General features: G+C 44.7%; 1 protein-coding gene across 1 annotated transcript in view; it reads right to left on the reverse strand.

Moving 5' to 3' along the window:
• The window catches only part of LOC146989323 (NACHT domain- and WD repeat-containing protein 1-like), a 251,819-nt gene that overhangs the window by 234,979 nt on the left and 753 nt on the right, over positions 1–16,087 (reverse strand). The gene's annotated exons all lie outside the window — the stretch shown is intronic.

The following is a 16,087-nucleotide window of genomic DNA, read 5'->3' on the forward strand; positions in this document are numbered from 1 at the left end:
ACGCGGCGACCATTCCTCGCCATGAAAATACGTTTGGCTTTATGATGGCTTTATTGAACTCGTATCAACATGAAAATTGGTACACAGGTCCAGGGTCACGACCTCAACGTCTCCATATGCTCATAGGCGATCTCACTCATGTTGCCCCCTAGTGGAAACAGGAAGTGGCATATTTTACATCAACATTGTCCGATTTCCACGAAACTTCACATGTGTGATGAGGGACTGACCCTGAACACACCTGCACGCATCCCATTACTGCCCCCTAGTGGATGAACCATTAACTGCTCATAACTCCCTCATGCTTTGTCCGATTCACTCCAAACTTCACATGTGTGATGAGGGGCTGACCCTGAACACACCTGCACGCATCCCATTACTGCCCCCTAGTGGATGAACCATTAACTGCTCATAACTCCCTCATGCTTTGTCCGATTCACTCCAAACTTCACATGTGTGATGAGGGACTGACCCTGAACACACCTGCACGCATACCATTACTGCCCCCTAGTGGACGAACCATTAACTGCTCATAACTCCCTCATGCTTTGTCCGATTCACTCCAAACTTCACATGTGTGATGAGGGACTGACCCTGAACACACCTGCACGCATCCCATTACTGCCCCCTAGTGGATGAACGAAATATTACTTTTTTTTTGCCTCCTTCCTGGTTTTTTCTCCCTTTCACCTTCGTGCCACATCCCCGGCGTGCCTCAGGCCCCGCGGTCGCATGGGTGAGCGAGGGCCCGTCATCGCCGCTTGCGGCTTTAATTATTATTATTATTCCTTTTTACCGATTTGAAACGCCATTTCGACCCCTTTCCCATGCACGAAAACTCACCAAATTTTAGACGCACGTGGGACCTGTGGCAACTTAGCGTTGAGTGGTGGTCTCGCATGTGGGCGTGGCCAAATGGCAAAATAGCGCCCCCTACAAACTTTTCAAAAACCCATAGGGAAAAAAATGACGTTAACGAAAGCGGACGAAAGTTGCCACACATATTTATCAATGTGAGATGAACAAAAAATCCTCCTATAGCGAAGCCCGAAACCCAACAGGAAGTCGGCCATTTTGCTTCAAAGTTTGTAAACGCAAAACGAACTCCTCCTAGGGATTACGCCCGATCGGCTCCAAATTGGGTTCAGAACATCGTCAGACCTAGCTGAGCTTATCTTGTGCTCCGCAGGTCTGTAGCTCAAAGGGGTTGGCCTCTGGCGTGCCCTGAAGTTTGGCGACTGTTTCGGTGCTCGCCATGTAAATACGAATGGCTCTCATGCCCACATACTTAATCGTAGACGCTTCAAACTTGGTGCAAAGATCTATGGCGAGACCCTGAACGATCCGACATATTATTTGCCGACGTCGCCCATAGCGCCCCCCGGTGGTAACAGGAAACGTACAAAAATTTGTTAAAAATACGTAGTTGACCAAATCGACTTCGTTACACTTCTAGTACATGCAGACCCGGATGGTGAAGCTACATCATGAACGCTTTGACCCTACGAGCAACGGCGTCCGTGTGCCGCCGCGGCGAATGTGTATCATCCCAATTTAAATTTCGTTTGCCAATTACGCGCACATACTTCGTCGTAGCCACTTGAAATTCAAAGGACATGACGTTGGCTCCTCCCTGAACATTTTGACGTATCGACTTCCTGCCTGGCTCATAGCGCCCCCCGGTGGTAACAGGAAGTACGCAAAAATTCGTTAAAAATCCATACTTCACCCGATCAACTTCATTCCACTTCTAATACATGCAGAACCAGTTGCTGAAGCTACATTATGAACGCTGTGAAGATACGACAAACGGCGTCCGTGTGCCGCCGCGGCGACTGACGATTTTTTATCGTACAATTACGTTTGCCTTTTTCGTGGCTTTAACGAAGTCGTGTCCTCACGAAATTTCATACACAGGTCAAGAATGGCGAGCTCTTTCAGCGGATAGAGTCGTTTCCCATGGGCGTGGCTAAATGCCTCAATAGCGCCCCCTTGAAGTTTTTCCGAAATTCTCCATAGACAAATTTCGCTTACTTTGTCGTACACATACGAAACTCGACACACACGTGTATCATACCCAAACATACCAAAGATTGAATTGGAGCCACGCCCTAAACCCAACAGGAAGTCGGCCATTTTGGTTAGCATTTCTTTGACGCAAAACGAACTCCTCCGAGGGAGTTCGCCCGATTGACTTCAAATTGGGCACGGAACATCTCCAGACTAAGCTGATTACGGCTTGTGCTCCGCAGGTGTGTAGGTCAAAGGGCGTGGCTGCTAGGGCACGGCCAAGTTCCCGAATTCAGCTAAATAGGTTTAAATGCTATCACGCCCACAGATTTGATCGCAGCGGCTTCAAACTTGGTGTACATAATGATGGCGTGACCCTGAACGATCCGACATATTATTTTCCTACGTCACTCATAGCGCCCCCCGGTGGTAACAGGAAGTGCGCTAAAATTAATTAAAAATACATAGTTGACCCCATCAACTTCATTCCACTTCTAAAACATGCCGAACAAGTTGGTGAAGGTATTTCGTGAACGCTATGACGCTACGACTAATGGCCCCCTTGTGGCGGCGACAGGAATAGCGCTCCACCGTGAACTGCCACCTCCCACGGATTTTGCCCGATTGACTTCATATTCGCTACAGATCATCAGGAGACCGAGCTGGTCAAACACTATTAAAAGCTTTTCTCTACGTGAAACGGCGTGGCTGCTAGGGGGCGACAAAGTTGGTCAACTGCTCGTTTAGTCGCCATGCTATTACGTTTGCCTTCCACGCCCACATACTTGGTCGTAGTCACTTCAAAATTTCAGTACATGATCAGGGGCCCGCCCTCTACGCCTCCATTTGATCGTACGCTAGCTCGCTCAAGACGCCCCCTTGTGGACACAGGAAATGTCGCGTTTTGCATCGACATTGTCCGATCGGCTCGAAACTTCACATGTGTGATGAGGTCACGACCCCGTACGCAACGGCCCACATCCCGTTACCGCCCCCTGGTGGACGAACCGTAAACCTGCCGTAACTCCATCGTACGTTGTCCGTTTTGCTCGAAACGTCGCGTGTTCGACGAGGGGACCGCCCTCGACGCAGCCGCCCGCGTCCGGTTGCGCGCGGGGGTTTTCGAAGAGCGGCCCGGGGGTAGCGGGGACGCCGAGTGGCGTGGAGCGAGGGCCCGTCATAGCCGCTTGCGGCTTTAATTAGGGCCCGAGCGGCGACTGCAAGTCGCCCAGCGAAAGCCCTATTGAAATCGCGCTGTTTATTATTATTAGGGCCCGAGCCTGTGTCAACGACCCAGGGAGGTCCCTATTGTTATTCGACATGCACATTAGTCAACGTGCAAGCCGACGAGTAACAACAAGTAAGCAAGCAAGTACTCAAGTACTGCATAGACCTGGCAGCAAAAACCCCAGATATTGTAATGTTTATTATTATTATTAGGGCCCGAGCCTGTGTCAACGACCCAGGGAGGTCCCTATTGTTATTCGACATGCACATTAGTCAACGTGCCAGCCGACGAGTAACAACAAGTAAGCAAGCTAGTACTCAAGTACTGCATAGACCTGGCAGCAAAAACCCCAGATATTGTAATGTTTATTATTATTATTAGGGCCCGAGCCTGTGTCAACGACCCAGGGAGGTCCCTATTGTTATTCGACATGCACATTAGTCAACGTGCCAGCCGACGAGTAACAACAAGTAACCAACCAAGTAATCAAGTACTCCACTGACCTGGCGCAAAATTCCCCGAAATGCAAATGTTTATTATTATTCTTATTATTCTCCCGAACATATAATCGCTAATTTGACCCCCTTAACATGCACGAAAACTCACCAAACTTTGTAGCATCGTGGGGCTTCGCGAAAAATTTGATAATTTGCCAGCGTCGTATTTGGGCGGGGCCAAATGGCTAAATAGCGCCCCCTACAATTTTGCCAAAAACCCATAGGGAAAAAAATGACGTTAATGAAAGCGGACCAAAATCGCCACACTTATTTATCAATGGAAGATGAACAAAAAATTGCCTTATAGCGAAGCCCGAAACCCAACAGGAAGTCGGCCATTTTGCTTCAAAGTTTGTAAACGCAAAACGAACTCCTCCGAGGGATTACGCCCGATCGGCTCCAAATTGGGTTCAGAACATCGTCAGACCTAGCTGAGCTTATCTTGTGCTCCGCAGGTCTGTAGCTCAAAGGGGTTGGCCTCTGGCGTGCCCCGAAGTTTGGCGACTGTTTCGGTGCTCGCCATGTAAATACGAACGGCTCTCATGCCCACATACTTGATCGTAGACGCTTCAAACTTGGTGCAAAAATCTATGGCGAGACCCTGAACGATCCGACATATTATTTGCCGACGTCGCTCATAGCGCCCCCCGGTGGTAACAGGAAACGTACAAAAATTCGTTAAAAATACGTAGTTGACCAAATCGACTTCGTTACACTGCTAGTACATGCAGACCCGGATGGTGAAGCTACATCATGAACGCTTTGACCCTACGAGCAACGGCGTCCGTGTGCCGCCGCGGCGAATGTGTATCATCCCAATTTAAATTTCGTTTGCCTTTCACGCGCACATACTTCGTCGTAGCCACTTGAAATTCAAAGGACATGACGATGGCTCCTCCCTGAACGTTTTGATGTATCGACTTCCTGCCTGGCTCATAGCGCCCCCCGGTGGTAACAGGAAGTACGCAAAAATTCATTAAAAATCCATACTTCACCCAATCAACTTCATTCCACTTCTAATACATGCAGAACCAGTTGCTGAAGCTACATTATGAACGCTGTGAAGATACGACGAACGGCGTCCGTGTGCCGCCGCGGCGACTGACGATTTTTTATCGTACAATTACGTTTGCCTTTTTCGTGGCTTTAACGAAGTCGTGTCCTCACGAAATTTCATACACAGGTCAAGAATGGCGAGCTCTTTCAGCGGATAGAGTTGTTTCCCATGGGCGTGGCTAAATGCCTCAATAGCGCCCCCTTGAAGTTTTTCCGAAATTCTCCATAGACAAATTTCGCTTACTTTGTCGTACACATACGAAACTCGACACACACGTGTATCATACCCAAACATACCAAAAATTGAATTGGAGCCACGCCCTAAACCCAACAGGAAGTCAGCCATTTTGGTTAGCATTTCTTTGACGCAAAACGAACTCCTCCGAGGGAGTTTGCCCGATTTACTTCAAATTGGGCACGGAACATCTCCAGACTGAGCTGATTACGGCTTGTGCTCCGCAGGTGTGTAGGTCAAAGGGCGTGGCTGCTAGGGCACGGCCAAGTTGCCGAATTCAGCTAAGAAGTTTGCAATGCTATCACGCCCACAAATTTGATCGCAGCGGCTTCAAACTTGGTGCACATGATGAGGGCGTGACCCTGCACGATCCGACATATTATTTTCCTACGTCACTCATAGCGCCCCCCGGTGGTAACAGGAAGTGCGCTAAAATTCATTAAAAATACATAGTTGACCCCATCAACTTCATTCCACTTCTAAAACATGCCGAACAAGTTGTTGAAGGTATTTCGTGAACGCTATGACGCTACGGCTAATGGCCCCCTTGTGGCGGCGACAGGAATAGCGCTCCATCGTGAACTGCCACCTCCCACGGATTTTGCCCGATTGACTTCATATTCGCTACAGATCATCAGGAGACCGAGCTGGTCAAACACTATTAAAAGCTTTTCTCTACGTGAAACGGCGTGGCTGCTAGGGGGCGACAAAGTTGGTCAACTGCTCGTTTAGTCGCCATGCTATTACGTTTGCCTTCCACGCCCACATACTTGGTCGTAGTCACTTCAAAATTTAGGGACATGATCAGAGGCCCGCCCTCTACACCTCCGTTTGATCGTACGCTAGCTCGCTCAAGACGCCCCCTTGTGGACACAGGAAATGTCGTGTTTTGCATCGACATTGTCCGATCAGCTCGAAACTTCACATGTGTGATGAGGTCACGACCCCGAACGCAACGGCCCACATCCCGTTACCGCCCCCTGGTGGACGAACCGTAAACCTGCCGTAACTCCATCGTACGTTGTCCGATTTGCTTGAAACTTCACGTGTTCGACGAGGGGACCGCCCTCGACGCAGCCGCCCACGTCCGGTTGCGCGCGGGGGTTGCGCGCGGGGGTTTCGAAGAGCGGCCCGGGGGTAGCGGGGACGCCGAGTGGCGTGGAGCGAGGGCCCGTCATAGCCGCTTGCGGCTTTAATTATTATTATTATTCCCCGCAAAGAATCGCAAAAACGACCCCTTTGCCATGCACGAAAACTCACCAAACTTTGTAGCCTCGTGGGGCTTCGCGAAAAATTTGATATTTTGGCAGCGTCGCATTTGGGCGGGGCCAAATGGCTAAATAGCGCCCCCTACAATTTTCCCAAAAACCCATAGGGAAAAAAATGACGTTAACGAAAGCGGACCAAAATCGCCACACATGTTCATCAATGCGAGATGAACACAAAATCCTCCTATCGCGAAGCCCGAAACCCAACAGGAAGTCGGCCATTTTGCTTCAAAGTTTGTAAACGCAAAACGAACTCCTCCTAGGGATTACGCCCGATCGGCTCCAAATTGGGTTCAGAACATCGTCAGACCTAGCTGAGCTTATCTTGTGCTCCGCAGGTCTGTAGCTCAAAGGGGTTGGCCTCTGGCGTGCCCCGAAATTTGGCGACTGTTTCGGTGCTCGCCATGTAAATACGAACGGCTCTCATGCCCACATACTTGATCGTAGACGCTTCAAACTTTGTGCAAAAATCTATGGCGAGACCCTGAACGATCCGACATATTATTTGCCTACGTCGCTCATAGCGCCCCCCGGTGGTAACAGGAAACGTACAAAAATTCGTTAAAAATACGTAGTTGACCAAATCGACTTCGTTACACTTCTAGTACATGCAGACCCGGATGGTGAAGCTACATCATGAACGCTTTGACCCTACGAGCAACGGCGTCCGTGTGCCGCCGCGGCGAATGTGTATCATCCCAATTTAAATTTCGTTTGCCTTTCACGTGCACATACTTCGTCGTAGCCACTTGAAATTCAAAGGACATGACGATGGCTCCTCCCTGAACGTTTTGATGTATCGACTTCCTGCCTGGCTCATAGCGCCCCCCGGTGGTAACAGGAAGTACGCAAAAATTCGTTAAAAATCCATACTTCACCCAATCAACTTCATTCCACTTCTAATACATGCAGAACCAGTTGCTGAAGCTACATTATGAACGCTGTGAAGATACGACGAACGGCGTCCGTGTGCCGCCGCGGCGACTGACGATTTTTTATCGTACAATTACGTTTGCCTTTTTCGTGGCTTTAACGAAGTCGTATCCTCACGAAATTTCATACACAGGTCAAGAATGGCGAGCTCTTTCAGCGCATAGAGTCATTTCCCATGGGCGTGGCAAAATGCCTCAATAGCGCCCCCTTGAATTTTTTCCGAAATTCTCCATAGACAAATTTCGCTTACTTTGTCGTACACATACGAAACTCGACACACACGTGTATCATACGCAAACATACCAAAAATTGAATTGGAGCCACGCCCTAAACCCAACAGGAAGTCGGCCATTTTGGTTAGCATTTCTTTGACGCAAAACGAACTCCTCCGAGGGAGTTCGCCCGATTGACTTGAAATTGGGCACGGAACATCTCCAGACCAAGCTGATTACGGCTTGTGCTCCGCAGGTGTGTAGGTCACAGGGCGTGGCTGCTAGGGCACGGCCAAGTTCCCGAATTCAGCTAAAAAGGTTTAAATGCTATCACGCCCACAGATTTGATCGCAGCGGCTTCAAACTTGGTGCACATGATGATGGCGTGACCCTGAACGATCCGACATATTATTTTCCTACGTCACTCATAGCGCCCCCCGGTGGTAACAGGAAGTGCGCTAAAATTCATTAAAAATACATAGTTGCCCCCATCAACTTCATTCCACTTCTAAAACATGCCGAACAAGTTGGTGAAGGTATTTCGTGAACGCTATGACGCTACGGCTAATGGCCCCCTTGTGGCGGCGACAGGAATAGCGCTCCATCGTGAACTGCCACCTCCCACGGATTTTGCCCGATTGACTTCATATTCGCTACAGATCATCAGGAGACCGAGCTGGTCAAACACTATTAAAAGCTTTTCTCTACGTCAAACGGCGTGGCTGCTAGGGGGCGACAAAGTTGGTCAACTGCTCGTTTAGTCGCCATGCTATTACGTTTGCCTTCCACGCCCACATACTTGATCGTAGTCACTTCAAAATTTCAGTACATGATCAGAGGCCGGCCCTCTATGCCTCCATTTGATCGTACGCTAGCTCGCTCAAGACGCCCCCTTGTGGACACAGGAAATGTCGTGTTTTGCATCGACATTGTCAGATCTGCTCAAAACTTCACATGTGTGATGAGGTAACGACCCTGGACGAAACGGCCCACATCCCGTTACTGCCCCCTGGTGGAGAACCATGAAGTTGCCATAACTCCATCATGTATTGTCCGTTTTGGTCCAAACTTCATGCTACAATTAACATGACATCACTTTTAATTGGTTATATCTATCATTTTTTCAGTGATATATTTCTTCTCAACAGTCAAACAGGCTGTAACCGTTGCCAACCGTTGCCCCCCCCCCCAACATTCCCCTTCTGCTCCCTGCTCTTCACACAGACTGCTCTGTCTCCTCCGACTGCAAGCGGCGCTGTTCAACCTTTTTAAGTGAATTAAGTGGATTTTCTTCCATAAAAGATATTTAAAGTAGAAGTAAGCGATCCGGCCGTTTTGGCTAACTTCTTGTCAGCCGATGGAGTTAGCAGTCCCCACCCTCGTCATGGATCTATTGGTCCTCGTCTCTACGTCACCACATTCATGCGCATCCCTTGGCTGCACACACAGAGAGGACCGCCCCTTTATGCCGTTCTCTCTCCTCATTGGATAAAGGTTGTAGGATACAAGGAAAGTTTTCTCCTCGGCTTACAGCAGAGCAGAGTGACTGACAGACCCGTGTTTCAGACCAAACACTCTATATAAGTGATTGCTGTTGGAAGATATAACTATTTAAGACTTATATTAACACAAACACATTTATTTCAAGCAGTTACTCTTTATTTAAAATTTGTTGATCTTCCTCTTGCCTCTCAAAAATAGAGGACCCACCACCTCTTACTCTATGGACCAGCCTCCACTGTTTCATACATTGGTTTGTTTGCGTATTTGACGATTTCACTGTAACATTGTTGTGCAGCTGATGATTGTCAGTCTTTGCTGGGACACATTAGTAGATTACACACACTGATTCTTGAGACTTCGGCAAAAACATGTCCCACTAAGAGTAGTGACAATATCTATGAAAATTAATCACATTTTCTGATTTAGAATACTGAAGGTTGATCATCTGATAATGTTTTGCACAAATATAACACATTTTTCATATTTTTGTTGATATTTGTATTAATTATTTGATTATATACAAGGCCAGTACCCACAAAAGCACATGTCCTCTGACAAGTTCATATTATATCAATTTAATATTAAACTGTGAAAAAGTTATTTAAAATGCATAATATATATGTGAGATGAACAAGCAAATTTTCTATGAATAAGCTTTTAAATCAGGCAACTACATGGTCAGCTGTATTCATAAGGACCCCTTTCCACTCTGCTACATCCACTAAATGACACAACATCAACCAGGCTCCTATAAGTTTGCTATTTTTCCAATAATCTTCACATATTTATTGATATTGCTAGTGTCACAAACATGACGTGTCAACACTGTCTCTTTCGTATATGGAAAATTCTTCTAGATTATGACACAGATGTAAGCAGTCTAAGAGTGAATCAGAGTTAGCTAGCAACAGAGAGAAAACAAAATGGCTTCTGTATAGAGCTCATGCGTTTTATCTAAAAAACTGTGTTTTTGTCAACACTGTCAGACGTCAACACTGTCAGGTTCTCTGTCTGACTGTGGTGACACATATATGTGTTGACAAAAATATCCAAATCATCCACAATGGAGGCTAAAATATAATAATGAAGCCTAATAATTAATGTTTACAATAAACAGTATTAGTAGTAATTTGATGTGTAATAAATCTTTATCCTCTTTATTAACAATATACATAATTTTTCACACACTTAGGCCATGTTACACATATTCACATTGGTCAAATTTCATAATATAATTAAAATGTTTATTTTATTTTATTCAATTGAATGTATTTACAATTAAATATAGAATTGAATACACTTGGTGATTTACTGATGAAAATGTTGCATGCATTTTAAGGAAGTATGGTGAGGCCCGGGAGCCCAGATGACAGATATTTTGCATAAAAACACACCCACAAATTACGTCAGGATTGAAGCTGAACCAACTAGTGGTACCAAGCAGTAACAGCATGAGGCAGTAGATTTTAAAGATATGGGCTGTTTTATTTAGCAATGTTACCTGTCGCAATGATGCGACCTTGGCGTCTATTGGGTGAAGTCAGACTCCGTCACCACTGTCAGATTAAAGTTTTATTTTTGTTGTGAAATAGTATGTTTTAGTATAGTATCATTTCCTATATTTAATTCAAATAATAAGACTCACATGATGTCAGAGTTCTCAAAGTGCACACGTAAAACAGCATAAAAAGTGATTAAAAGAGAATATTAAACATTTAGCAACAATATTGTGTACTTAAGGTAAAGGCATATTCTATAAACTGTTCTAAATCAATATCAGACCAAATAAATAGCAAGAATTCCCTTTTTCTTGTGTCTGACTGTGTTGACAAAAATTAAGTAATGGCCTGAAAAACACACATTTTATGAAAAAATTACAAAGTCAGGAGGTTGCACCGAATCATTAGTTGATTGCTGAGAATTTGTTCTATAAACATATAAGTATAGATTTCTTAATGTTTGATTTTTTTTATTTTCAAAAATAAAACCTGTTTTATCCAAGTGCCAATTAATGGACAGATATAGCATTTTATTTCACTCCTTTATTCATTACTCCCAGCAGGTTGTTCTCTTCTTTTCATTTGGCTTGGTGCTTCAAGTCTTCATGGTTTGCTGCAAAATTATTGATGTGTCTTTGAACAGTTGTTGTTATTGTTGAATAATAGACTAATTAAACCCAGTTGAGTTGATGCAGCTGTAGTTTATTATGACAACAAAACATTAGTACATACAACACATGGCAAACTTAAATAAAATGGCAAGAAGGTATTTTGTCTTTATAAATCCATTTTTATTTTTGAACTATTAGAAAGACACTCAACATTTCTCACTTCAGCAACAGTGGAGGAAAAACATCCTTTTAACAGGTAAAAACCTCCAGCATAACTAAACTAGTGTGTGTCAGAGAGAGAGAGAGAGAGAGAGAGAGAGAGAGAGAGAGAGAGAGAGAGAGAGAGAGAGAGAGAGAGAGAGAGAGAGAGAGAGGAGAGGAGAGGAGAGAGAGAGAGAGAGAGAGAGAGAGAGAGAGAGAGAGAGAGAGAGAGAGAGAGAGAGAGAGAGAGAGAGAGAGAGAGAGAGAGAGAGAGAGAGAGAGAGAGATTTTATTCTACATCTTCATACAATCAACTATTTCAATACATGTTCATACATTAGCATTACTATCACACATTTAAAACTACATTTTAATAAATTCATATACACTATATTACACAGAATTACACAACTCAAATACTGAACATTACAATCATCATTCACAGTGTATTTACAGATATTACCTATATAACAGCTACAGATTTCAAAACAAACATATCCATATGTGTGCACCTAGAAAGAAAACACAATTCAAAAGATGGCTTGGCCTCGGCTGTCCATGTAGAAGATGCCTGAGGTGAATGGCTGGAACCACCTGGAACACAGAACACAGAGGGCCAGCAAGGAAACACAAATACTGAACACAGACTAATACATGTTTAACATTTCATACATGTTCATATAATTCACAAGTCAATATATGTTTCTTACATTACTATATTATATAGCTATATACATTACACATTTAAAATTACAACATTAACAAATTCATATAAAATATATATTACTCTAGCTACATTACACATTTCATACTACAATACTCAACTAGGTCTTTCTGAAAGAACAAAGAATTCCTTCATGGTCACTAAAATAGATAGGCAACACTACTGCCTGCACATCATAAATTGATGTTTTGATGTACACATGGTCAATGAGTGTGCCTCTCTCTGTTGTCGGTTGTTTCACACGTTGCACAAAACCCATCTTCTGCCATTAAAACGACAAACAGATGAAGATGTTGACACATCTTCAGATGAAGATGGGGGAATATGATCATTAAAGTCTCCTATAACGGCAACAGTTCTACTGAAGGAATCCAATTTCTTTAGCAACTCGCTGAGATTTTGTTTTAAACATAGGCATAGGATATAATGGCGGTCGATAAATCACAGCTATCACTTATGTCCCACACCATCACAGACAACAAACCAAACATTCCAAGTTCACGTCTGGTACCTGAACAAGTTTACACACTAAACTATTCCTACAGTACAGACCCACACCGCCATGTTGCTGCCCCTGGAAATTCACTAGCAGTGGATCGCTGCTAGTGTACGACAGACTTCGGGGATGACTATGGAAACTAAAACCATCTATCTGGACTGATTCTAGTAAAGAATGTGCAGACAGCCATGTTTCTGTCACAGCAATACAGTTAAGCTGCAAATGCTGAGTACATGATGCGACATCTGCAAGATGTCAGATAAACCCTGCACATTCATCAAAAACACAGAGAAAGCATCTGACTCCATGTTAGGCCTGGCTATGTTGTCACTTAAAAACCTTGGCATGCTTCGAAGTGCATCCTTTATTTTGGTGTTGCAGAAAATGACCTTCTCTTTAAAATCTGTAATGATCAACCCTTCGATAGTCCTAACACGACTCAAAGCTACATAGGCCTGTCCTGGAGCAAATATCCTCTCTAGAGAGACCACTGCCTTGTCGACAGTGAGTCCCTGTGTTTTGTGTGCAGTGCACGCCCAGGCAAGTTTCAATGGAAATTGCCGGCGCATCCCGCCTTTCCCAGTGGCTCTTTCCTCTTCAGGCTTGATGCCTGTTGAGCCAGCTACCACTGGTGGGGTATGTGCACTGTTCTTCCTCCTCTGGGCACCAACATTAGCATCATCAAACTTGACAAAAACAACCTGAGGAAACCTACTGTCAGGCTGATGAACTATATCAGTGACTGTGCCACATACCCCATTCACAAGCCCATCATTGATATCCACATTTTTAATCAACATCACACGAGCACCTTCACCCAAGTTTAACACCTGATCCAAACATGTGTTGGATGCTCTGCTGTGATGACCGCTCATCAATTCCAACTTCCCGGTTTTTTTGCTGTTCTCAAAGTCCTGGGCATGTATCTCTTCCCACTCAGTACATACATTAACCAGCTGGACATTATTGTGCTGGTCAACTTGGTTATTGGTTGCATATATATGCAAAGCTGAGCTCTCTTCACCTGTTACACGCTCTTTCAACATATCAACATCCTTGCCCTCCAATGGTGTCTCTTTAGGACGAGTTCTGAGCCTGTTCAACATATCTGCAAATGCTTTTTCCTTCTGCCTTACAACCGTTGTCAACTCCACGACCTTAAATAAACTGGACCAAAGGTTCACAGTCACATCATCATTATACAACGCTTTCCCTCTAACAGGAGGCAGCTGATAAAAGTCTCCAACAGCCAGCACACACACATTCCCAAACGGTGAAAAGTCACCCGTTTGTTTTATCTGCCTCAACCGTCCATGGATGTAAGCTAGAAGGTTGTGATCTACCATGGAAATCTCATCGATAATCACAATCTGCAGATCACCTAACTTAGCTCGCAATGAATTGAGCTTCTCTTCACCCAAAGGACTGTACGGCAAGCGCACATCCTTCCCTATGCTAAATGTGGTGTGTATCGTTGCTGCATTCAAATTGTATGCAGCAATGCCTGTTGGAGCACATAGTAACACACACGTGCTATCAGGATGACGGCTAACAGTAGACAAAAGTCTCCCTGCCTCATATTGAATAGCTCTGATTAAATGGCTCTTTCCTGTCCCAGCACCACCTGTAATAAACACATGAAGAGGCTCTGGCTTTTCCCCTCTGACCCTATCCAAGCACCACTGACGGACCTGATAAAAAAACAGACAACTGTGTCTCATTTAGTGATCGAATCAATGTCAAGCCCTCGCTTCTGCTCATGACATTCCTCTTCTCTAAATGAGAAACCTGTTGCCTGGTAACAGCTAAATCTGGAATGTTTTTGGCGGGTCATCCCCTAGCTGTGGATTGTCCTGAAGTTCCTGCACGCACTCTAGCCGTTCCAGCTCCGCCTCTGGACACAGCTCAGCCCAGGCATCCTCAAAAACACCCTGATCATCTAACTGTTTCTGAGCATTCTCTATCTTATCTGCTTCTATCTCAAATCTACGTCTATTTACATCAACAACTGACCTCACAGAATGCCTGGCCCCATCACTAAACCTGACATTACCATTCTCGTAAAAATCTTTAAAAGTTACATAGTTAGTGGGTTTAAGCTGGGAATCTGAACGATGTGGCAGGAACAACTGTAAGATGCTTTGGTGGAACAACTCTGGACTCTTGGTCTCAGAGAAGCGAGCATAGCGAACTACAGCTGGCTTTGTCCGAGTTCTCTTGGCTACGGAACCAAAATTCCCATTTAATTGAATTGCCCCTTTACATTTCTCATTTTTGCTGAGAACGCGATACTCAGACACAAACACAGCCAAGCACATATCACTAAACACATCATCATTAGGCCTGTTCCTGTACCGATCATTTAAACTGGTCATCCACATGTCTTCGTCACAAAGATCAGATGATGACGCAGATGATGCCTTATGTTTTAACACACTTAAAGGCAAACTCATTCTAACTGTACTTTCCCCTGTGGGAATGAACATGACCTTTCTGGAGCACTCTTTAAGATGCATATTAGTAAGCCTGTAAACAGCCTCCTGGGCAGACACATCTCTATGGTGCAGGTAAACACTGCCTAAATTCTTAAGAGCATCTTTTGCACTACGATTACCTTCTTTAGAGGCCTCTCTATGTGCATTCCCTAACATTAATCCCATTTCCCGCTCCGCCTTGGAAATATAGGAAATAATGTATACTACACAAGCATAAGCGTCTACTACAAACTGGATATCTAAATTCGCGTCCCAACATTTTAACAAAGACTTGTTGTAGTGGTTAATCCACGTTTCATCAACCTGCCTTTTCAAAACCACCTGAGTGCGCCGTTCAAGCACTCTTACACATTCCTCAAACGCCTCCTGAGTAATATTCAAGGACTGAAACAGCTGCTGCACACTATCAAAACTTCTGTTTTCATCTGACAAAGCCGCCTTAATGGATGTCAGAACCCTGTTGGCCCATTCTTTCTTCTTCTTTTTAAGTTCAGCTAAACGTGCAAGACATGGACACAGTCTACCAGGATGAGCTGGGTCAACAGGACAAGTGCACGGTGGCACTGTTTCATCAGGTCGCCGGCTAATAAATGTCCTAGCTGACACGGGCCTTGGGAAATTGAAACGACACACAGTGTTTTTCTTTTTACATGTCTTGGCATGTCGTTTCGAATGTCGCTGAACAGTAGTAACAATGTCCAGCAACTCCTCATCTGATGATGGGAGTTCACACGTTACATATTTGTCAATGAACTGAACGACCTCCTCATCGGTGTTTCTGTCTATCAGTGGAGCGTTCTCTATCCAGAATAGACAATGGACATGAGGAGAACCTCTCTGCTGAAACTCCACCCTGTAAAAGTAATCTATAATCTTACCAATCGGTTGAGATGGTGACATGAGAACGTTCCTAAGGAAACAATGCCATCTATAATCAAACATGCGAGCAGCTGTGACAGGATTGCGTCTCAACAAATCACACTTATCAGCCCACTCTAAATCTTCTACAGTGGCTGTTCGTCCTTCCTGCTTAAGAATAGTAGAGAGCAGATTTCCCCAACGCATATCTGCAGAACTAAATGAACAAAACCAGGTTGGAATGCCCAGCTGACGCAC

The sequence above is a fragment of the Trachurus japonicus genome, chromosome 4 (assembly GCF_045865225.1).
Source record: "Trachurus japonicus isolate A0001 chromosome 4, Traja_1.0".
Classification (NCBI taxonomy): Eukaryota; Metazoa; Chordata; class Actinopteri; order Carangiformes; family Carangidae; genus Trachurus; species Trachurus japonicus.